We start from the raw sequence: 26,813 nt of genomic DNA, 5'->3' as shown, positions 1-26,813 counted from the left end.
CTTGAAAAACTAGGTAGAAACGTTCAATAGAAAAGAATGTAAACAAATAAACAAGTAAAAAATATTGTTTAACTATGGAGAAATATTATACGATTATCTGAAATAAACAGCAACTTTGAAAAACAAGTCTTAAGAAATTAATCGAACAGAAAAGCAACAGAGCTTGAAAGCAAACTAAAAATAGATGAACAATAACAACAATTACAACGAAAGTAAAATAATAAAGATATGGAATGCCTACAACTAAAAAGTATAATACCTGGTACAGGAGAAATGAAGAAAGAACAAATTGTTAACATTGCTGTATCCAAGCATTGCCGTATCTAAGTAACATGCAAGGAAAACTTATCACAAACTTGGTGGTGTATTGTCTAAAAACCACCATTCAGGAATAGTCTCTATTTACAACAGTGCAAGACTACAACACAATAAAGTATTTTATGTCAGAAAATATGAATGTATAGATGGTAACTTACTAACACATACACTTAGTATTTATTTTGGTGTACACAGACATAAAAGTAATAAAATATAGAAAATTCCCTTCAACAGTCTATCGTACTTTGTTGACAAATTGTTTGAGTAATCCAATAATATTGTTAATGAAATAAATGAGAAGATAAAAATCATTCATGAAGAAATTTTTAGTCTCCTAAAAACATTGGTAAAATTTTAATCTTGGAAAAAATACACTAAACATTAGCCAATTGCACTATATAATTTGAGCAGAGATGAACTTCAGCCAGTTACTATTCCTGAGATCAACACATTGGTGCTTAGACAAAGTCTAGAAGAATTTCTTGAACAGAAAATATGTATTTTAGATACTTGATGCCTCAAACAGATAGGCGATTTAATTCTTCAAGGACATCAGTAGTATTAGATCTTAAACCAACTCTTTTTTCATTTTAATGAGAGGAGGTTTCTATGGTTATAATGGATGTCTTTATATGGAATGGTTATTCTTTGATGCTAAACTGGATGTTGTATTTCCATTTTTAACATAAAAAAATCGTATTAATGAATTGTAACTTTTGTATGTATCTGTGATATTAGCTACAGTTGTAATCGAAAGATATACACTCAGTTTTGTACATTCTTTGCACTTTACATTTACAGGTATAGTAGAGGTTTAGTTTAATTTTTATACGACTTTCAGGAGGCGGCACTATGCCACTTTTGAAGTTTAAAGCATGCCTGTTTGAAACATCTGCTTGAAATGTTCCACAAAACATTTGTGTTACACAGTATTTTGCAGGTACTGTAAGTTGTTACCTAGTTGTTAATGTAATATTCTCACTATGGCTGAAGGCCATTACAATTATTGAGTGCATATCGTGTTAGCACATGTCTCACTTAAGTACTACGACAACATATTTAGTCTGAATTGAAATAACTATTTTCTAGGAATCTTTCACTCACTTCCACATTTGACACAGCCCAAGGTAAACTCCAGTTGGAAACCTAGATGGAAGGCTTTTGGACTAGCTGTATCTGACTTTAGTAGAATGACAGTTATCACTCAGTCAGAAAAGAAAAGAAAAAAAGACACGATCACATTAGAAGTTTGCGTCAAATAAAAATTAGTTCATTAACAATGCAATAAATTTTCAAGTTACTGGGTACCTCACAGCATATTTCTACATGGATATACAAATCGAATGATAATGTTTATTCTTACATTTCTTGATAGTTCAGTGCTCTTTAACACAAGAAATAAGTCCTACAAGTGTGAATTATTAGTCACATTTCATAATTAGGTCATTGCCTCTTAATAGGAAATCTAGTTTTATACTACATGGACGTGCATTTCAAGTTCAAGTTTTCAAGTTCATCGATTACTTTCACACAAAAATTTTCAGTGCACACTTATCAAGGTACATGTTAATGTATGTGAGGCAGTATGCAAAGTTTCAAGCAACTCACTTCATTGCAAGGAAAATGTCCAGCACTCACTGACACAGTCAATTGTTATTCATAATGTTAAGGTTCAGTTATTTTCGTTTTCTAATGTGTAAAGTTCCAGATTAGCCACGTAGCAGGAGTTAGCAAATGTTATGGGACCAGCATATTGTGGGAGGGGGGAGGGGAAGGGGAGGTGGGTTCGCCCAGGGCGCATTAGATGGTTTCTTTTTTACACTCATTTCAAGTATAGTATTTATTTGTTGCAAGTAGACTACTGAAAAAGGTGAACTATTTCATCATTTCGTTACGTTCTCACTGTTCTACCAACTGATTAATTATATTTCTGGCGTCACGATGGAGGAAAGGGTAATAGGTGTGCCGCAGCTAACATAGCCGGCCAGCAATAGGTTCTTAGTGACGTTTAGTTCATGCAACAAACCCCTTCCATTCAACCAAAGCTACACAGCACAACAATTAGAAACGTAAAATCATGCGAGTGTTGACGTTTGCAACACCAATTGTAAAAGAGCAATGAACATATGTCCCAAGAGGTGCAGACATCTAACAATCGGGGCTTGGAGGCCAATCGCCAACTTCTTCTACAATTTAGAAGATTATTAAACAGGTGACATCGATTTTATGTATTGATTCCAAAGTTGCTGACTGAAAAGAGGGAGCATCTGAAGTATAAGTTAAAGCACTTCTCTGTTCACATAAACACTGAATTTTAAACAATAAAAAAGTATGTTGGTTCTAGATATGTAACTATCTAGGAATCATCTATTTGTGTTTTATATCATAAAACGCTATAGTTTTTATTCAGATGATCTCGAATACAGCAGACATTTATTTAGCACTCAGACTTTGTCCACCTCTAGTACTGATATATACTTGAAAGATTTTAGCACCACAATGGAACGTCATCGGCTTTAAGTCATATTTTAACGATTAAAACAGAACGTAGGTGAAATACCAACATTGAAATCGATTTTGTGTCAAAATTTGAGAAATAAATTTTATAGTGCGCAGCTTTCACCACCTGTGATGTACATTTTAAGCATTCGCACGTTGCATTTTGTGTCAAAATTTGAGCAATAAATTTGATAGTGCACAGCTTTCACCACCTGTGATGTACATTTTAAGCATTCGCACGTTGCAGTATACGACCCCATTGCATCATCTTAATGATAAAGCGTGAAGTACGAAGACAGCTAATTGGTTAAAGAATTATTTTAATAACAGGTTAATAATTTTCAATTTAGAAAATCCGTATCGTTGAAGAATGGTGAAGATCTTGAATCTGTACCTCACAATTATATTCTCAGCTTCACAATTCTAAGGAAGTGTTCCCTTAACGGTACCCCTGACAAATTTTCAGTGGATGGTGATCTGAAGTAATGTCCACCCAGCTACTCAAGACATTGGCAGCGGAAATCATTTAATATTGCAGATAGCTTTGCCTGAATATAGGCCGGTAGTCTTTGAATGATATGCTAAGTTGTTTCCACTACATTGTGAATTTGCAGGTATAACAAATTTGTAACTGGAAGATGCCTGTATGTATGAGATATCTAAGAGAACTGAATATGAGGGTGCATTTAATAACAGATATCGATGCGAAAAATATAATTTTTAGAATTTATGTGTGTATGTCTGTATGTGCACCACGCAACAACTGACTTACAGAACTGGATGCGATTTTCAGTTGTACTTTTGCAGGTCTAACTCAAAATATAATATAGCTTTGATTTTGACACGCCGGGTAGAATCAGTTATCGCAGTTTTGCCATAAAAGCACGTGCTGTTACGCTCCACAGGACACTGTCGCGTGCTGCAAACAATCAAATGTGTCTGCGGACGAACTCACAGTATAAAAATGTACAAAGCAAAAATGTGTCTGGCACGAGTTACAGACTAATAAAGCACGTGAACAGTGCCAAAACTATATTTCGCGGAAAGTGGCGAAAAAAATACGTGTACAGGAGGGCGGTGTACGTGGTACTGGACTTTTTTCATGTCCGTTGAACGAAACTACGTACTCAACTGTCACTATTTAGTAAATTTTAAGCAAAGATTGTTTATTACTTAGTTGTTTTCAACCACTCTAATTCCTCCGACAACAGAAACAAGTCCCGGATTATCTCAGTCCCCCCGCGCAATGGACAGTCTTTGATGCGGTCATTGCGAAGACAAATCCGGAGATAGCCAGACTTGTGACAACTCTAAACCTTTGGCAATCTTCTTCCACCTAGTTTTATCGTCATTCCGGCAATAGCAGACTCTTTAATTCCATGTTCTTCAGTCACTGGCAAGGATTTTTGTCCTGAAACGTATTACGAAATGAAAACTAATCTACTGTAACTTTATATGATTTTAGAAAACACGTCTTCTCGCGGCATCCATCAGTATTCCTTGTCTATAAAATGACCTGTGTGCTAAAATATGATCCCCATAAAACAAACTGTGCTCATCTCGTGCTCCTAGTATGCACGTCACTTCTTTTTAAAAATAGAAACAGAAGCGACAGCAAGTGTTGACCTGCCGGAAACGTTGGCATGTTGTGTATCTTTGAATAGTATTACTGACGCAAAGACTGCACGAATCCCTTTTCGACAGGAGGACGACCATACGTGATTTATAGAATGAAAATATCCTTATACGTATTCAGCCTATCGAAAACTTACCTAGGCTTAGTGGCTAACGTGTCGCTAAAAAATTGTTGACACAAAGTGAATATGACTGTTTTGTAACATTTCCTAGTTGTTTTGTTGTAGTAAGATGGGTTACCTTTCGCAGCACAACAGAACTCTTATCCAATACGTACACCCACGTAACAGATTATTTTACAAAACTGAGCCCACCTGTATTGCGGCTATAAAGTCCCATTGCTCAAATGTTAACGGAAAATAATGATTTTAGTCAGTCATGTCTTTACTAGCTCTCGCTATTTTACATTCAACCGTTTCAATTTGAGCGCCTTTTCTTTTAAATCCAGGAACTGCCGCACTATAGGTCGTGGGTAGCCAGCAAGTCGAGGTTAACGAATGTACTTCGCGCTTGGGCTTAAAATGGCCGCTGTGTGGCACAGCGAGTGACGAACAACCAGTGCGCGCGAGTATAGTCAGGTCTTAACTGCATACTTCCACTATATGGCCCACATTCTCAACCTAGGTCGTTTGTGGGAGCCGACATTTTACCAGCGTGCTTCCCTTATTAAATATAAAACATGAATACAAGTGGATGACATTTTGTTTAGAGTGCTGATTACGATATAATTTAAAGATGTACCTGGATTTATATTGATGGGTAGATAACAACCGAGAGCTCACTTTCAACTGTATTTTGTAAGAGCAGAGACTCAATAGATCTTGATATGCGGGAAGCTGTAGTAGTTTAAACTCTTCGAAGGCGACTGTCAGTTTCGTCTCACCTTCGTATGCGCTAGGGAGCACACTTCACTTCTACTTACACGGCACGTATCTAACGGAAAAGCCCCATGAGTGAAAAATTCACATACATAGCTTACCATCTGCGCAGGCTACTGGCATTAGCTTCAATAAAAAATGGACTAAATGGTTTTTGATACGTGTTACGCAATCCGATTAAATAGTAGTGTTTCATTTTATGTTGTAATTTATTTTCCTTTGCACACAGATTGAGCTAACCACCATGAGGAGCAGACAAAGAATATGGACGCACTACACTTCCGCAAGTGCAAAGCGTAAAGCAAGAGATGAAAAGGAGAGAAAGACACATGCCGTTGAATCATAAACACATAAACTGTCTCAGTTTTTAATGTTCAGAATAATTTTGCCGAAAATACAGAAAATGAATTATAAAATACAAAAATTGTAATTTGATTGTAAGGATGATAGCTATACTACAGAGGATTCATTAGAAAATGCAGCTGTTTCCGATGTAGTTAAGTTTTCCACAAGTGGTACAGCATTTCAACAGACGAAAGTCTTCCCAGTTCAGCCACATCGTCTCCAAGGCAAACTGAACTGAAAAGCATAGAAAGTCCATTCGGCCCAGAGACCTCGTCTTCGAGACAAAGTGAAGTCGAAAAAATGTTACAGGCTTCCGATGGTACTCCATCTTGCTCAAGTAGAGCACAAAGTGAAAGTAAAATGTATTCTAACGATATTGGCGAGTGGCCAAACATCTTTGGCATAGATTACTGGATTATGAAAGGAAGTAGCGAAGCTTAGGAAATGAACAGTAGGTTTTTGTCTTCACTGAAAATGTATGAGAAGGAAGATAAGCCAAGATTCTGTAGAAAGTCTTTCTTGTCGTATAAACATGAACTAACGAATAAAACTTACATGACACATTGGTTGTGCTCTTCAGAACGCAAGGGGCGACTGTTCTGCTTTGTTTGGGACAACTACACTGGATGAAGTTGTAGAAAATCAAACAACTGGAGAACATTTTGAATTCCAGGTGTTTATTGTGATAATTGACAATGTACTGACTGCATTAGCTAAACGCATGGAAGAATACAATCGCCTGACTAATGTTTTTGGGATATTACGGGTATTTAAGCCTCTTACTGCAGAAGAGATCTCGAAAAGAACTCCTAATATCGTGAATGCCTACCCAGATGGTTCAAATGGCTCTGAGCACTTTGGGACTTAACATCTATGGTCATCAGTCCCCTAGAACATCGAACTACTTAAACCTAACTAACCTAAGGACGAACTGGTACAGCTCACTGAGCTGCTGAAAACGGATATCACTGCTGCCATTGACAAAAAAAGAACGAAGCTTTGGAAGCAAAAATTTACAAAATTGTAACGGAAAATTCGTTAGAATCGTGTTTCCCAAATGTAGAAATAGCCTTACACATTTAATTATCTGTATCTGCAGCAAATAGAAGTTAGGGACATTGGACTGAATGGAAGCCTTAGGCTCGTTTAGCGATTATACATACTACCAGAATTTTCTCTGGTTATATGCTAGATCTTTTGCTAAGATGTGACAGTGGTAGTTGTCGCATGCTTCGGTAATAGATCTTTTCATAGACACACGAGTCTCTACTAACTTTCAGGTTGTCGTCATTTGTGTGTGTCCTTTTTATCCTAGAGTGCAACAGCCTCTGCTTCCACAGCATCTTACGAATTTCGTCATTAAACCAGGGCGGGACTTTTCCATTCTTTATCACTTTCTGGGCACGTAATTCTCCAGACCGCGACTTACAGACACCTTAAACTTTTTCCCCGTAGACATTCCAGTCGGCAGGTTAAAGTCGCCCCCAACTATTATTTCACGATCCGAGTATTTACACGCTATTGATCGTAAACTGCTTATCCTCAAGAAAGTTTGATGTACAGATGGTTCAAATGGCTCTGAGCACTATGGGACTCAACTGCTGTGGTCATTAGTCCCCTAGAACTTAGAACTACTTAAACCTAACTAAGCTAAGGACATCACACACACCCATGCCCGAGGCAGGGTTCGAACCTGCGACCGTAGCAGCAGCGCGGCTCCGGACTGGAGCGCCTAGAACCGCACGGCCACCGCGGCCGGCTGATGTACAGAAACGAGTATAACCGATTATGATGTCATTATAGCACAGAAAGTTAACAATTTAGTCAAGAAGACTAGGAGAGTGTTTCTGCTAAATAGAGCAGAGAAGCATTTGTTAACAACTTACTTAAAGAGTGCATTCGCATCAGTAAAATGGATGTAGAGGAATTATGGGAAAGACGGATTCATTGGGGGAGGGGGGGGGGGGGTGGAGGTGTACCGACAGACAGTGATGTGAAATACGTTTGGACAAGTTTTCTGAAATTTGAGCAGCTAACTCGGCAGCCCACACCCAATGGAAATATCTTAGACCTAGTAGCTTATCGACAATGTCCTCGAATCAGCATGGTTTTAGAAAGTATCGCTCATGCGAAACTCAGTTTGCCTTTTCTCACATGATATACTGAGAACTGTGGCTGAAGGGCAACAGAGAGACTCCGTATTTATAGATTTCGGGAAAGCATTTGACACGGTGCCCGACTGCAGTTTGTTAAAGATACGAGCATATGGAAGAAGTTTACAGATATGAGAGTAGCTCGAAGACTTCTTAAATAAGAGTAAAAGAAGCCAGTATGCTGTCCTCGACGGCGAGTGCTAATCAGAGACAAGGATATCGTGAGGTGTGCCCCAGGCAAGTGTAATAGGATCGCTGTTATTCTTATATACGTAAATGATATGGCAGACAGGGCCCTCATCAGTCTGCGGTTGTTTGCTAGTGATGCCTTCGTATATGGTAAAGTGTCGAGGTTGGGTGAGTTATAACGATATGTTTACGTAATGTGTATACATAAACATACAGTTATAAATGTCCCCGTTCGTAGTCGCTAATTATAACAATATGTTTACTTTTGTGCTGTAACATATAGCAATAATCAGCGGTGGAAATATATTTGCGAACGCCGACCGTGTGCGGCTGTTTCTTGTTGGATCGTCTGATCAGTCGGAAGTTGCATTGCAGAGGAGAGTAAATGCCTATTCAAAATATAATTATTTTTGGATAGCTCAACCTGAATTTCCTAAGGGACCGTAGTTTATCATGAATTTACCAGTAGAATATGGCGCGGAGAAAATATTTCGCCGCATACAATTTCCGTCCGATTTCGACGAAAGAATTCGTGACTGTGAACTCTCTATTTGGCAGAAACATAAGGAAAATTAAATAACTTCATGAAGGAGTGAGACATAGATTCTATATCAAATAAATAGTCCATCCACCAATTCCATTTAAATCTGAATTTATGGCAATTAATAGATGAACATACACTGCAATGAAAGATTTAACATGGATGCCGTTTTGACTGGCACTTCTCGTAATAAAAATAATTCCTTTGACGTTTTCACATACACGTCGCACAGTAAATCTACTGCTATGCTGTATTGCACTTTTAGTATTGCACTTTTACTTTACACTAAAGTATTATTATTTTTAACGATAATAATACGGCGGCAAGACATGCGCGTCCGACATAAGTTACAAAAGACAAGAGAAGAATGAGTAACTGTTCACCGAGAATATCTCATACATAAAAAAAAGTGTAAAAGTGTTCTTCTTCTGTCAGTTTTTCGCGCCGCGGTTTTCAAAGTCAATAACTCACTGCATCTCTGACGGCGCTTCGACAATAAACAAGTTACGTCACAGGTCGTTCACCTTTTACATTCTCGCATTATTTGCTAACTGTAGCTGTTGCCGAGCGATTGCTCGATTAGTGAATGATCTAAAATGAAAAGGCAATCACATAATGTTAGAGAGTGTATGAAAAATACAAGACGACTCAGACAAAATGTATAGTTGATGTGATGAATTGCAGCTAGCCTTCAATATGGAAAAAGTAAGTTAAGGCGGAAGAGTACGAAGGACAAACCTGTAGTTTTCAGATACAATATTATTAGTGTCCAGGTTGACACGGTCAATTGGTTTAAATATCTGGGCGTAACGTGGCAAAGCGATACGAGGAGGGATGAGGATGTGACAACTGTGGCAGGGAAGGCAAATGATCGGCTTAGTTTTATTGGGAGAGTTTTAGGGAAGAGTGATTGCCTGTAAAGGAGACCACATATAGGACAATGGTGCGACTTATTCTTGAGTACTGCTCGAGCGTTTGGAATCCGTACCAGGTCAGATTGAAGGAAGACTTCGCAGCAATTCAGAGAAAGGCTGCTAGATTTGTTACCGGTATCGGCGCTCTTTCCGGGAAACAACATTGAGGAAATCCGGAGAACCAGCTTTGAAGCTGACTGCCGAACGATTCTGCTCCCGCCAACATACATCGCGCGTAATTGACCAAGAAAATAAGATACGAGAAATTACGGCTTATACGCAGGAGTACAGACAATCGTTTTACCCTCGCTGTATTTGCCAGTAGAACTGGAGGGGAGATGACAGGTAGTGGTGCAGAGTACCCTCCTACTCGCACCTTGTAGTGGCTTTCGGAGTACCTGTGCAGATGTAGATTAACTCGTCGCTTTGACTAAGTGCAGTACCTATGAGTACGTAGACTACCGTCTAGAGATTATATTTGAGGCCCGTTATACTTAATACTGATTCTCTTGTGCTACTTACCATGTATCTTCTCTGTGGCAATCAATTCCAGCGCGACTGATTTTCCTACATTGACCACAGTAAACGTTCCACACAAAAGGTCAATCGTGGCGTTCCTGCCTCTGGTGAAATCCCAATCCAGGATACAGGCCACTGATAAATATTTCGTCACCATGAACGTGCACTTAAAGGCACTGTTTCCCATTTAAAGTCGACATGCACCTGTATTTTTACCATCTGAGACTTAACACGAGTTGCAGCTAGCGCTCTATATCCTTGAGCTCTAAATGACGGTATCCTGTATGCGCGACATATTATTCGTATAAATCCATGGTCTTGTGTTCAAGGTCAATTCAAAGATACATTTTCTATTTTCCCGTACACTGCAGCTTGCACAACGAATTTCCTTGCAATTTTTCGGCTCAGCGCATAGTTCACTGCGTATATGCTGGCCATCGTAGTAACTCAGCATGAGTTTATAGCCGTGCTTTCACTTTTATCCCTGAACACTACCGGAAGGCGTTGAGTGGTTGACTTCAGTTTAAAGGCGTGTAGGGGCCAGGATGACTTTCGTCCACAACCTCTACTATCCTAACTCTTTGGTGTTGATGCTGCTGCATCATACGACTGTTTTGTTCCTGCAAATTTCTTTTGTGCTCACAGTTACTTATGTGTTGAATGTTTCCGTCACGCGGCCCCCAATTTTGACTCGGATGAGCCGCCTCATGGTTAACTTACATATCGGAATTAGATGGAGTAGTTTTAATCTGTTGGAAGTTAGGATTGTTGTGTCCCATGATGTCTCCACGTCTCTTCCCATTACTTCCTTGCTGATTATTGACATACCCGTGACCTTCAGCAGAATATAGCTCATTTCTGAGTACTTTCTTTTGAATTAACTGTTCTGAGCTACTAGTTTCTTCAGTTTCTCAATGAAATATCAATATGTCGTTCAAGCAACCGTCAGAGAAGTTCAGTTAAGTGTTGTACATCGAGCGGAAAGAGAAAATGCAAACAGTTGACATCCTCCGCTTCCTTTGTCGACCTTCCTTGATATTTAAGCGCTATGGTACATGATTTAGTTGTAACATTACTTCAGCAGCTCAAAAGTTTAGCATCACTTTCTATTCAAGTAGAAGCTCAACACCCAAAATTTCTTGTGTTGGCAAAAGAAGAACTATTAGAAAATTCATTGAAAACTTGGGTCCCTGAAAAATTAACGATGCCTTATTACGTACATCTGTACTCTTTCCTTGAACCACTCCTTTCAGTTTAGTTCTTAGTTGTGATAAAGTTGCACAAACAGATGACTGAGCGCATTAACTAAAAACAGTCTCACCAATCACATAAACTGGGCTACCAGTGAAGGTTTCCTATGGAAATTTTTACAATGGGATGTATAAGTGTGTTTTCACAGTCGTCATTTTCCTGCAACAAAGTGTCTCTAATGACATCAAAACCTACAAAGTTAATAAGGTTCGTATGCAGACTTCAGGCAACTGCAAAGGGTTAGTTTGCATGTGAGGCTGCTATAATCCGTTAATCTTAAGAATACACCTGGCGTAAACAAGCACAAAAGGCGATGATTCATCAGAAGCTGTAGCACACGTACACTTGTGTTGTTACGCTTTTGGAAGTAAGTTCTAGTTTTGGATTAGGTATCTTATTACTAAGTTACGTCAAATGAAACTTAAGATGTTCAAATGTATAAACATCCGTCAAAGTTTTTCTTAATCACGAATTAGCTACGTAGCTTTTATTTAAAAAATCACGTACAGTCCCAGCCTCTGCAGCGTTGTGCTCTGGCTGTCGCGCTGTTAATGCGCAGTACGAGAATGGCTGAGGCTGATTTCTGTTCCGTAGTGAAACACACACGTGGAACATGGTTAAAAAGAGCCGAGGAATAGGCTATTCTTCTCGTATTTTCAGATATTTAAGGATATAACTGCTTTGAAGTTTTCCATTTATGTAATGCTATTGATTAAGACTTTTGGAATGACCGTATGGCGCAGTCAGTAGCGTAATAGAACGTGAACCTATTGATGATATACATGGGTTGGTTCAAATCTGTACAATATTTTTTTTCTTCGTCCAATCGTAACTATAAAACTCATCACATATTATGAATAATTCACGTCTTCTTGTTTCTAATTACATATCGGACGCGAAATTCCTGTTTCCATTTCAAATACAAATTCTTAAGTATCGATGTTTTGTGAAAGACTGTTCATAAAGTCATTTTAATAAAACATAACACTTTAATTTTTTAAGCAAAAGTGTAAAAACAAATCCTCTTTATTTCGACTATGTCCATCGTTGGATTAGGTATCTTATTACCAAGTTTCGTCAAAGGTAGATAAGGTAGAGGTAGATATGTATCGTGAAAACATAAAAAAACAATTATTTTCATAGCATCGAGCACATCACACAGATGCTGCATTTTTACATTTGCTACTGTACCATTACACTTTGAACCCAACAGAACTGATTTAGAGCCAAGCTGTGGGATTTGGCCTGAGAAGTAACAAGACTGTTAAGCTGCGAGGCGTACTGGAACTAACGGGCCCAGCTTTTTCACACGTCGCTGCCGAACGCTGGCTGGATATAGGACAGCTCGTCATAAAAGAAGAAGAAAAGATGCTGCGCCTGGTTGGCTAGGTGGATTCTGTTGTTGATAGGTTCATTATCAACATAGCAGGTGACACTCCCAGAACTGAAATGTATTTCTCGGATTCGGATAAGGAAGGAGCTAAGAGATTACCAGACGGTGGACTGTAAGTAACACCTTCAGTGGCTTCAGTATTTAAGTGAAATCCATCAATATTCTCTTACGTTACACACAGCCCATGCAGAAAAATGACCTTGTGATTATACCAGAAATTTTCATCATTATTGTTTTTCACTACAATAGAATGTTGGCTAAAAACGATAACGTGTTGCGGTTTTCGTCTAAGGAACGTATAGTGGGATATCTGCAGTGTATTATTTCATTCTGCTCAAAAATTAAATGACATTCGAAGCTCCTCTGCACGTCTCTTTTTGCGTGTGAACTCCTGCTGGCCATGTCACTGCTGGCTAGCCGTACCACCCGGCCAGTGCTATCCAAGTAAAATGCTCCGGTAAAGCTGTTGTCCCATATCATCGCTAAGTCGATGTGCGCGAAGCGCACAGCACAAGACGTACCCTTATTATCGTACTAGGCGGTACTCGATACTACAATTAAATCAATACAATGAAATGAATACTCTTAGTTGCATACAAGCGTTGATGTACGTCAACAGGGACAGCTGAAACTGTGTGACCCCACCGGGACTTGAACCCGGGATCTCCTGCTTACACGACAGACGCTCTGTCCATTTGAGTCACTGAGGACACAGATGATAGTGAGACTGCAGGGACTTATCTCTGGCACGCCTCCAATGAGACCCAAACTATTCTCTGTGTCCTCGGTGACTCAGATGGATAGAGTGTCTGCCATGTAAGCAGGAGATCTCGGGTTCGAGTCCCGGTCAGGGCCTACAGTTTCAATTATCCCTGTTGACATACATCAACGCCTGTATGCAGCTAAGGGCATTCATTTCATTGTATTGATTTAACTGTCCAAACTTTCAGGAAACATTCCTCGCACACAAAGAAAGAAAATATGTTATGCGGACATGTGTCCGGAAACGCTTACTTTCCATGTTACAGCTCATTTGTATTGGAGGGCAGCGTGGAGGGTAAAAATCGTAGAGGGAGACCAAGAGATGAATACACTAAGCAGATTCAGAAGGATGTAGGTTGCAGTAGGTACTGGGAGATGAAAAAGCTTGCACAGGATAGAGTAGCATGGAGAGCTGCATCAAACCAGTCTCCGGACTGAAGACCACAACAACAACAACAACAACAACAACAGCTCATTTTATTACTTCTCTTCAAATCACATTAATCATGGAATGGAAACACACAGCAACAGAACGTACCAGCGTGACTTCAAACACTTTGTTACAGGAAATGTTCAAAATGTCCTCCGTTAGCGAGGTTCCATGCATCCACCATCCGTCGCATGGAATCCCTGATGCGCTGATGCAGCCCTGGAGAACGGCGTATTGTATCACAGCCGTCCACAATACGAGCACGAAGAGTCTCTACATTTGGTACCGGAGTTGCGTAGCCAAGAGCTTTAAAATGCCCCCATAAATGAAAGTCAGCAGGGTTGAGGTCAGGAGAGCGTGGAGGCCATGGAATTGGTCCGCCTCTACCTATCCATCGGTCACCGAATCTGTTGTTGAGACTGAAATGTGCAGGAGCTCCATCGTGCATGAACCACATGTTGTGTCGTACTTGTAAAGGCACATGTTCTAGCAGCACAGGTAGAGTATCCCGTATGAAATCATGATAACGTGCCCCGTTGAGCGTAGGTGGAAGAACATGGGGCCCAATCAAGACATCACCAACAATGCCTGCCCAAACGTTCACTGAAAATCTGTGTTGATGACGTGATTGCACAATTACGTGCGGATTCTCGTCAGCCCACTCCTGCTGAATATGAAAATTTACAATTTGATCACGTTGGAATGAAGCCTCATCCGTAAAGAGAACATTTGCACTGAAATGAGGATTGACACATTGTTGGATGAACCATTCGCAGAAATGTACCCGTGGAGCCCAATCTGCTGCTGATAGTGCCTGCACACGCTGTACATGGTACGGAAACAACTGGTTCTTCCGTAGCACTCTCCATAGAGTGACGTGGTCAATGTTACCTTGTACAGCAGTTACTTCTCTGACGCTGACATTAGGGTTACCGTCAACTGCACGACGAATTGCCTCGTCCATTGCAGGTGTCCTCGTCGTTCTAGGTCTTCCCCAGTCGCGAGTCATAGGCTGGAATGTTCCGTGCTCCCTAAGACACCGATCAATTGCTTCGAACGTCTTCCTGTCGGGGCACCTTCGTTCTGGAAATCTGTCTCGATACAAACGTGCTGCCCCACGGCTATTGTCCCGTGCTAATCCATACATCAAATGGGCATCTGCCAACTCCGCATTTGTAAACATTGCGCTGACTGCAAAACCACGTTCGTGATGAACACTAACCTGTTGATGCTACGTACTGATGTGCTTGATGCTAGTACTGTAGAGCAATGAGTCGCATGTCAACACAAGCACCGAAGTGAAGTCAACATTACCTTCCTTCAATTGGGCCAACTGGCGGTGAATCGAGGAAGTACAGTACATACTGACGAAACTAAAATGAGCTCTTAACATGGAAATTAAGCGTTTCCGGACACATGTCCAAATAACATCATTTCTTTAATTGTGCGTGAGGAATGTTTCCTGAAAGTTTGGCCGTACTTTTTTGTAACACCCTTTATAGCACCCGAGACAACTTGGCTGCAGTCAGAAGTGAAACGGCAATCCAGTGAGCTTCCAGAAAACTCAGGAGAATGCATAGTGCAATTTTTACATCTGGTTTATTCTTATGGTGAACGATTTATAGTCATTGTTGTGTCGGTTCTCTTTCCTGATGTTGTTACGTGGCTTGGGCAGTCTGATTTCTTCGCTTAGAATCCGAATTTCTACAATCACGCCTATTTTGGTTTGATCTGTCATCATAATTATTTCGTCTTACATAGCTGTTTGGAGTATTATTGTCCGGTGTGCTCGATGCCCTGATTTCTACAACCTGAGCACCAAGTTCAGAATCAAAGCTTGTGCAGTCACTCCCATTTTGATTCGCTCTGACATTATCATTGCGTGTAAAGATGTCTTCACTGCCATAAAGTCCACGTTCACGCGACCCACGAACTATATTCCTTTACTGATAATCCCGACGGTCACGGGAATCATTACTCGAACGTCTATAAATTGTTCTGTAGGGCTGAAGTCTCGTATCAAGCCTGTTTTCGTCACGTCTCTCTTTATATCGTTCACGCTAATACGATCGACGTTTTCGGTTACGCCGCTGAAAAGCCTCCGAGTCATCCGTACAACCTCCTGCCAAAACTATATGGTCTAATCTGATAGGTAAGTTAGGAAATCAAATGCGGATAAATTCCGACGGACCGTACGAATTATTTAAATATCTGTTACTACCCATCATGTTTTCAAAGTACTGCATAGGAGTTGAAAAACTCGTGGTTAGTAATTTGGCATCATAATGATATTGTTTCGCGCCATATTAGGATGTTTCAGACCAGTAAGTGTACAAGAATTAGAGATAAAGGTCACCGTACGTGTAACATTCAATCGCTATCGATCTCATTCTTGTCTCTTGTTCTCCTTCGAGATAACTTAAAAAGGAATTGAAGTTTCTGGCCAACTGGCCATGTTGGTGGTAAAGAATAGTCAGATTGTTCTAACCACTCCCTTCGGTTACTTTCATTGCTATCACTGCGAAAAACTGTGTTTTTCCGAACTTATGAGTTTTCTCTTTTTCCATAACTCACATTCCACTCATTATTTCCCGCAAACGTATCAAGTTCGCGAGAGGAGTGATCAGCATTTCCCGAATTAGTGCATTCATTCTGATTTCCAACATAATGATTGAACCTAATGGTATCTTTCCTTTGATATTGACAAGCTGTTCCTGTATGTTTCTTAGGTTATGTTTATTTTGTTGATTAATCGTTAACTGCCCATCCTTAAGACGTTTCAGAGACTAAAATTCTGAGAACGGTACCGCCTGAGTACCATCTGGCCATTTTTTCTAAATCATTGTGCGTTTACGTCACTCTCTGGGTAATTCTTCGATTCGTTTTACAACAGTGATCACCTTATTTTGCGTCTTTGAAACTTCTGCGTTAAACTGTAACTATATTGACTCGAACTTTCGTGTTGTTTCCACTATTTGCAATTCTTGTTCTGACGGCTGTTGTCTCAACTGAATAGTATCAACTGACTGAAGATGATCAAGTTTGGACTCAAGATTATTATCATCAGATTTAAGTTCCTCGCGTACCTGAGCTTTCTACCGGTCTGTGATTTCCTCGAATTATTATTTAAATTGTCATTTATCTGCTCACGAAACGATATGTAATACTCTTGCTGTCTTCTATTCCCTGATTTTGTCATTTATGCAGTGTCGAATCAATCTGAAGTTCTCTTCCTACAGCTTCGAATTTTGTTCTAGTTTGATTCTTTGATCTCACCACTACGTTTGTCTTTAGATTTTTTAACCTCGTTTTTAAATACTTGACTTTTATTATCGTATTTTCTAACCTCATCAGGCTGAGCTACTATTAATTGTGCATTATTATTACTAAAAGAGGAGAAGATAAAATTACATTGCCCTGCAGAAGCCGGAAGCAATACCTAAACCTATCATTTTTTAAATAAATCGAATTGCGTTACAGCATTCTCACCTGAATTGCGTATAGTTACCTGCAGTTCACCATGCACGATTGACAAATAATAGGCTAAACTCTATTCACAGTATTGTTCGTTAGTTCCCTGTCTTCATTATCCTGAGAACAATTTCCTACGCAATGCCTTAAATTTCCTGCAATTTTATTTCTAGCTACATCTACAGTCTCGTCCGTTCTTGCGTGTACCCTAGTTTCTACTGTCGTAAATGATGCAACATGGAAAACAAATATCTTAACACAAAACTGTTAAGCTCACTGTTACAAAATAAATAAACAAATTCTGCACTGCAAAACTGCTGTAATAAGAAGTTTTGAATTAATGCGAAGCTGCGTGTAAGCAACGAAAATGCTACGCAGCAACTCCTGACCAACTACCCTATGATAAAATTTGTCGAATGGGGTAGCAAGGCCAGGCATCTCCTAGCTCCGATGCTCCGGTCGCAGGTCCGAACCCTGCCACGGGCATGGATGTGTGGTTCGTTAGGTTTAAGTAGTTATAAGTCTAGGGGACTGATGATCGAAGATGTTAAGTCCCATAGTGCTTAGCGCCATTTGAACCATCTTAGCTTCGAAATCATCCAACGAAACGATATCCTTCCAGACTGGTCGACAGGTAAAAGTTATAAGTATTAAAAAACTTCTACAATTTGTAATTACTGTTACTCTGGTGAAAGACTTACAGAAATGTGTGACGTTCCACCTCTGACAATAATAGTACTCTTATTAAGAAAAAAAAGGAACCGAAATTGGTTATTCTTCCTACAAATCGTGAAAAAATCAATTCTCTAACATCTGACGCCGAGTTTTAAAATATTCTCTAATGTCTCCAAACAACTCTGCTGCAGTGATCGTGTACGCAGCAGACAACTTACGTTGTCTAGTCGCTGCAAATGCGTGACCAGAAACATGCTAAAATAATTCAAAGGAAATACTGCGAACCACGCACAGTGCAATATGCATGTTCATAACCAATGATACCACCACTGCCATATTTCTTCTATATAGGAAATGAATAGTCGGGAGAAGTTCGGTCATGAAACCTTACGCGGTATAAAAAATGAAAGAAACCAAAAAAAAAAAGATTTACTACATTCACAAAATTGAAGAATTAAACACTGATAAACTTTACACAGACCTTTCACTTTTGTTCGACTGTGTAATAAGCAACAACGTCAACTATTCTACAACGTCTTAATGGATAACCACGTCGTTGGCCACAACAAAGACACGAATTTTACTCTCAGTGTAAGCATACACAAATCTGATCAAATCCCTCCAGTGCGCAAACAAGTAACAACTACGTGAAACAAAAAAGCAGATTAACAAACATCCTCAATTAATACCAAAGTCTCACCCGGCAGGCTGCAACCTCTGATGTCACGCGGCTTCTCTCACCCGCGCGCTGCGTCCGACAACCTCCGACTCCTATCAACAACAGTTGACTCGCCATAATAATATCTGAGACTCAAGAGTTTGTGTTTGCATACCACAACAGAATCAGTGGCCAACTTCTCAATGAAATCCTAACGTCCAACTTCTAACGCCTAGCGTGATGAGGCAGCTTTTAAAGCACCTCGGTGTTTCTGACGCCACGTCTTCTTAGCTAATTGTCATAAAACGATATCATTTTCCTGGTACACTTAGCTTCATATGTGAATATCCTCTACAAAATGTGTCGTGAATACGGTCAGTAGTACCGGTTTATGCGGCAGTTTTACTGTACAAACAGCAGAAATGATGTGAGTGATAAACGTTTTTCCTTTCCTCCTTTTGTTGGAGTCGCCAATGAGAAAAAGTTTTGTAAAATTTTTTAATTATGCTCGAATTTCGTGCCATATCTTTAAATACTCTCATAATCAAATACTAGAGGACTGAAATACGGGTATTCGAGCGTCATTGCCTACACTGCTTTTTGACCCCCTCAACCAGCCTTTCGACGTGTACGTGGTTCTTACCTCCACGGCGATGACTTCCAGGCGGTTAGTGATATGCCCACTAAGTTTGGTTCCAATCTGCCAAGTGGTTTAGGAGGAGTGTGGAACATGCACACATATATACACAGATCTATTTCTATTATAAGTATACAAAATTTATTTTATAATAGCAGTCCGAAATTTGATCACTGCGCCCTGTATAATATGGACGCTTGAGATACTGGTGGCCCCAATGAGGCTTGGGTCCTAGGGAGTTTGGACCAACCCCCAGGCCTCCCTTCCCCTCTCGTCAGACCAACCAACAGAACGGGAGACGTCAGTATTCCTGCCACACCATATAGCCCCTAAACTCTGTCCTCAGTATCAGCTTCTTCTCTGTGAACCCGTTCAGATCTAGGCGATGCCTGTGACGAAAATCAGGTGTGCCTTAGCTCTAATTTAGGGAGCAACCGCTACCAAATGAGCATGTATTCGGGCCTTTTCGATCCCTACACCCCGACGTACAAACTTTTTTTTTTGTTTCCCTTTATTTTTGTATTAAAAGAATTTCAAAGTCTTTCTTCCACATGCTACACTAGTGAATCGCATTGGCTGGCTACTGAATGTTACACAGGAAGTTTTCACAGCAAGTGTTGCTCACTAGCATACGCCGCAGCCAATGCATTTGTACAATGGTGTCTAATTAGCAGGCCAGGTACGGCGAAAAGGGCTGACACGCTACACACACTACTGATACAGAAGACCTACGCTGGTAAGGCAGACACGAGCCACTGCAGGCGGGCCTCGTGTTCCAGCCACCTCATCTTCATGGAGTATGCACGCGGTACCGAGCCTGGCGCCCTCTGCTGCTCCCTCCTCACTTCTCCTCACCTGTTCCTTACGTCACGGCACGAATCCACACCTCTTGATCACGTTTCAGAACGCAAATACCAGACGCTGTGTTTATTGTCGCTACCAAGAGCCGGTTCTACAGAGTCTCCGCACAATTTGCGTCACTTTTGTTTGCTCGACGCTTAGCACCAAATCACACAGCGCCACATTCACTGGCAGCGGAATACTATTCAGTTTACTTACTCTAAGGCTTTCCAGCCAGCTACATTACGAACATAACATGTGGCTACATCGCGCTGCTTCACGACTTATGCCAACAAATGACCATATGGCTGTTAAACTTCCGATCTGTATATGCTCCCTCCTGAATGTATTCCTGTTTGAGACGATTGCAGGACTCCTGTACAAAAACGGATTCTTTAAGCGGATTTGTATTTCACCAGGGGAGGTTTACGCTGACCCCCACCCGCGGAGTACTTGTCATAAGTAGAGGTTCCATGCGTGTTAAACAAGCAACCTTAAAGATGTAGAAAGTATGACGTTAACGGGTAGTAAATGTTTCGTATTTTTCTTTCGCTACTGCAACATTTTTTGTCAATTCCTAGTCTTATTGTGGTAAAGTGCTGGTTTTCATGGCCGTGTGACACTTCTCCATTTTCCAATTGTGCACACTTACACAAGCTTAGAAGAGCAAATCTGTGCCCTTTGTGTTAGAACAGATCATTCATCATTAACCAGCTTTTATTGTATTAAAATGCCTCCTTTTCACTCTATTTTTATGTGCTATCAAACGAATTTGACGTTGAATAATTTCATGCAGATTTTGTATTTGTGTCCGTATCATCTAAATCTTAGTTACCACTATTTTGTGACATATCCTCAATGCATTTCTTAATGCGTGTGCAGGCAACTATTTTGGAAATCTATCATTAATGATTTCTTCAGGGAGCATAAGAACAGCTCAAAAACTGAAAGAAGAACATACGTAGAGCAACGTTTGCGTAAATGAACACCGATGCTTCCTTTCAAATAGTAAGGCTTAACGCATGTGACACTAAATATTCATTTTACGCAGTTGTAAGTAGACAAACCAAATGCAATAGTCAATATAAAATTTATCCACAACGCTGTTAGATTATAATTTTAATTATAATTAATTTTTGTCGCTAACCATGTGAGGCCGCGCGGGATTAGCTGAGCGGTCTCAGGCGCTGCAGTCATGGACTCTGCTGCTGGTCCCGGCGGAGGTTCGAGTCGTTCCTCGGGCATGGGCGTGTGTGTTTAGGTTAAGTAGTGTGTAAGCTTATGGACTGATGACCTTAGCTGTTAAGTCAGATAAGATTTCACACACATCTGAACATTTTTTAGGAAACCATGTGAGCTATTGTCTTTGAATTGAGTACATTACACTTCGCACAGGCAGAGCAGTTTCCTTTATCTGCCTCCTTCCACTGAAGCTTAGTCTGGATATCGTGAGCTCATAAAATCAGTGTTCCCCTATAAAATTACGAAAAGAAATATTTTTAATGAGTTCGACGGTACCAGTACATGGATTTAATTATATTTCATTCCCTATGTAAGTGGTCTGATTCTTCCTAGCTATGTTCTTTCCCCAGTTTATTATACTGGTTCTGCTAACTCCCTAGTCACTAGCCACCGGAAACCGCCGAATAATTGAAACCAAAGACGTTATCTATGGAAAAGGAATCTTTAAGAGCAATGGAAAGAGGTGAATTCCAGTTCAGAAAAGAAATAAGATATCTTCCGTTGTTAATCGAAATTGAAGAAGATCCTCTGTATTCAGTTCCTCGTTGCTACAGCGTTTGACGCTAACAGAGATGTTTCTGCGCGGTCGCTGCAGGCTATAAAACGGTCGGCTTTATTGAAGCAAGACAATTACAGATAAAAGACAGCCCTGAAGTTATACCGCCAACCACTTCCTCAGACACGTTTCTCGTTAGTTGTTTAGTACTGTCTTAATCTTAATCTTCCAACGTCCAATGAATGGATAGTGTCTATAAATTCTGCACTGTACTTGTAGAAACACAAAATGAATGCACAAAAATGATGTTGATGAGATCTTCTGAGCTTAAGTCTAACACTACGCATCAAATTTCTATCTGCTGACTATGTTGTTCTTCGCACTATATGGTACATAAAACATAGCAATTAGTTGTAAGTTACGGAGAAATGCGAGAACAGTGATTACATTAATTCTTACGTAGGCACCCCAATCGTATTTTGGCAGTTGGACCATTTCGCTGATGTTGGAGTAGCTTACGCAATACAACGATATGTGAGGTGAAGGTATTTTTATTTTAAAATCCACTGATTACTCTCAATTACCGGAAGATAAGGCTTGCGAACGAACAGGCATTAGACAGTAAATTATCTAATTGCACGATTAAATAAACATCGCATTACAGCCTACTACGGACCATGTTTACATTTATTAAGCATCCGGAGGCTATGAATACCAACAAATACAGAACCCTAAGAAAATATCGTATTGGCTTTATCGTCACTTCGGCTTAATATAATCAGCGTAGTGTATAAGGTGATAAACTTATTTTCGATGTGTTTTGTGCAAGAAAATTGTGCTTAAGGTTTAACAGGTGCGAGACTCGGCACAAATGTATCATAAGAATACTGAAACTCAACAAAGAAAGCAGAACCTCACTCAGCTAAAACTATACGTAAAAATGGCATTTAACAGAGAAGACACCGATGTGAAAGTGAAAATTATTTCCCGAACACGTTGTGTAATATGTCAATAAAAGAAAATCGTGACTGGTACTAGAAAGGTTTTTTAGAAACAGACTCATTTGAGACTATCGTGAAAATAGCTACTCAGCTGAAATTGTAAAATAGGGATGACCACAGAATAAACTGATGTTTTAGTAGGAATGAGAGGACCAATTAAGAATTGGAGGGAAGTGTGGGGGCTAAAAATCGGAGAGGGAGACCAAGAGACGAATACAATACGCAGATTCAGACGGATCTGGATTGCAGTAGTTACTGGAACATGAAGAGGTTTGCACAGTGCAGTGAAGCAACGAGAGCTTGCATCAAACTAGTCTTCGGACGGAAGACCACAACAACAACTAGACAACCTGTGCATTAAATTATCATCACCGGAATTACTTTTGGCTGTGTACACCATTGCTGCATAAAAAGTAAATACATAAACATATTTACCTTCATCAGAGCTAAATGCGTCTTGACAGTGCATTCTCACGTAATTTTTACCATTTTTATATTGATTTGTGTAATTAATTTTTCATTAGTCATTTTATATGGCCTTTAGAAACTCCCTGATTTATTACCACATCTCCTTATCAAAAATGGTTCAAATGGCTCTGAGCACTATGGGACTTAACATCTATGGTCATCAATCCCCGAGAACTTAGAACTACTTAAACCTAACCAACCTAAGGACATCGCACAACACCCTGTCATCACGAGGCAGAGAAAATCCCTGACCACGTCGGGAATCGAACCCGGGAACCCGGGCGTGGGAAGCGAGAACGCTACCGCGCGACCACGAGCTGCGGACTCCCATTATCACTTGTCCCTTAATCCTATCAGGCTTTCCCACGTATTCCGCTCCACATTAATTCTCTGGAGAAACTCGACAATTCTTAATTTATCTCCACTTAGTTTTCAGCACTCGTATGTAACACTAGGTCTGAAATATTCGGATTTTCTTCTTTTCCATATTTACGACAGACAATAATGGACTTGTACGTATGTTCGTGTTCCAGACGTACATCCTGAGAAGTGTATTTCTCAAATTAAGGCTGATACTCACAGGTTTCTTTCACAGCGAGGCATGCTCTCGTCCTGTATCCTTCCTCCAACCATCATGAATTCTTTAGCCTATTAGTTCCTCTATATTTCAGGAGAGCTACTGCTCTGCAGCTGAGTGCTGAATTAATGAACAGCCGCTCCAGTTCCTCAACATGTACTTTATTTTAGTGCACGACCGGTTTCAGCTTTTATATTGAAGCCATTTTCCGACAACGTAAATGCATGATATAATCGATATTCAAGAATTTTTCATAACAAGACATGAAAACATATTAGTTTAAACATACACAGTTCACACAAAGAAAGAGGACTGAAAAGGGAAAAGTACTAAGGACATCACCCACATCCATGACCGAGGCAGGATTCGAACCTGCGACCGTAGCGGTCGCGCGGTTCCAGACTGTAGTGCCTAGAACCGCTCGGCCATTCTGGCCGGCTTTTGGAGACCAGTTTGGCGTTTTGATGTGTACAATTTGTCGTGTCGGTTTCTGTTGTAGGCTTCAGTACAGCGTTTTCAATATGGGCCAATGAACTATTGTTTTTTTTTCCAGCTTTGTTTAACCCTCGAGCGGTTGCGTCAGTTCTTGTAACATCAGTGGTCACGTGGTTGACTCTGCCAGCCACCAATCACGCTCTTTGGAGGCACGAAAGGTACTGCCTTTATATACTTCGTATTAAAAAGAAAATTAACATTATTTAGCGTTTTACATACATAAACATGTATTTTACTGTCTGAACTTCGTTTCTTATTAATAGGTAATTTCAAACTTTATTAAAAGTATCCTATTCCTATTTGACACCAAATTCTTAACACACATTCAATAATCTCACATCACTCTTGGGCTACATTTATTTTGCAGTGCATATTGCTTCTACAGCACTTATTGTATCATATTCCGGTATTTTTATTAGGTGTATTCTTAATGTTGTTCTGTACATGCGAATTTTATTCATCCTCTTCCTCCAGCTCATGCACTGTGTTACATGCACACTTTTAACAGACAGTGGGAGAATGCATTTTGCAAATAAAGGTCTTAGACTGACAACAATGAATGTTGGTAGCGACCGTTTTTTCTTTCTGCCTCACATAATGCTGTAATGCCTTCAGAGGAGTCTATCAGTTACAAGCGAAACGTAATCAGTAATCTGGCATATATGAGTGTGTATGATTATTTTGCTTCTAAGGCAACAGAATTTCCTCCATCCATCTAGTACGTGGTCCCAATTCCGATGTCGATTTTGACGCTTATCTCATTTCCGCCCCTTCTCAATACTTTCATCTTTCATGAACTGTACCCTCAATAGCGAATACGGACAACCATTAGCTGCGCATTGGAATGACGACACCAAAAATTTGTACCGAGCCCCGGCTCGAACCCGGATTCCCTTCTTTAGGGGAGTGATAACCGTAACTGCTCTGGCTACCTGTGCACGACTCACAGCCACACTTCCAAATGTCGTCGTTAATGCGTCACAACCTGATCTATACACTTACTGTAATTCCCGTATGCTGGGGGGTGGACATTTTTAATTGAAAGTCATTGCTTATAAAGGGCTGATGAAAACGATTTTCCAGTGACTGTGTCGATAAGAAGTATGATGCAATGTCGAAGAAATATTGCACCGTACTTCTTAACAACACAGGAGCTGCAACATCGTACTTTCATCTTTCAGTGTTTAGAACCCAATGCATAGTGTGTTCCTATTACAGTATTGTTTCCATTTAACAGGTGCAACAGGCTTTCCTCAGTTTCGCTGTCATCAACTAATCTTATCATTGACCCTAATTTTAATCACAGTCCTGAAGCTCTCTTCATATCCGCCAGCGCTTCTCCGATGTGTACTTCTACAGAAGGAGTGAATGACTACACTGCTGCTTATACCGTTCCTAATCAGAAAATTTCGTTCTTGTTCTTCCATTTTATTGCTGCTTCTGGTCTCTCATATATTACGAACACTACCCATCCCTACGTAATGTGTACAGCTATTTTACTGGAGATTTCTATCATTTGGTTCCATTTTAACTTGACGAACGCTTTATCTATTGTGGTGCCAACGTTTCTTCAGTCCGGTTCCCATTACCACACACGAAGTCAGAACTGCAGCTTTGGTCTCTTTACGTTTACTAAATACCACCCAATGGTCACGGGACAGGCCCTTAATTTTCTCCTCTGTTTCTCTATATGCATATTTATTGTCATCAACGGATGCATGCGTTCGTTAGCTGATTATCGACGGTTCACGATTATGTCAGGCATTACTATTTTTGACACAGTGTGGTATGGAATTTATCCAGTTTCAAAAATTCTACGCACTGCATTTCATATCTGCTTGTTCGATCATTCCTTATTGATTTTAGAAATTCCGGAGGAATGTTCTCTATACTGCCAGCGCAGATTTTCCACACGTGTTTCAATTGTCTTCCAAAACCCGAGTCTAATGCTAGATCTCATTTAACCTCCTGATCGACATCCGACGTCTTCTTATGTCACGTCATCTGCTGATAGCTCCGCCCCCTTGTAGAAGCCCTCATTGCTCTGTATCTCCTCTCTTCTGACTTTGAAGTGCTATTCCATTCGCAATCTCAACGTTGATTTTCTTTTAATCTCACCCAAATTTATGTTGGCTTTCCTGTATGGTGCAACTGTGTTTCCAAAAAACATCACTATTTTGATTCTTGCTGCCATTTCGATTCAGCTACCTTCTACTACTGATATGCTTAAATTACTCCAGTTTCTATATTTTTATCTGTCCTGACCTTTCTCATATGCCTGTCCTTCGTCGATTAGTTGTAGAATATTTTGTGCTACCAAGGTTTCTTCGCAGTTTATTTCCTCCTTCACGTCCTTACTAAAGAGATCCAGTCTTCCATATAGTATTTTCATCCGTTGCTACATACTGAGCTACATGTTCAGTACC

Source organism: Schistocerca americana, chromosome 7, assembly GCF_021461395.2.
Source record: "Schistocerca americana isolate TAMUIC-IGC-003095 chromosome 7, iqSchAmer2.1, whole genome shotgun sequence".
Classification (NCBI taxonomy): Eukaryota; Metazoa; Arthropoda; class Insecta; order Orthoptera; family Acrididae; genus Schistocerca; species Schistocerca americana.
The sequence above is the reverse complement of the archived record's forward strand: the minus strand, read 5'-3'. Positions refer to the sequence as shown.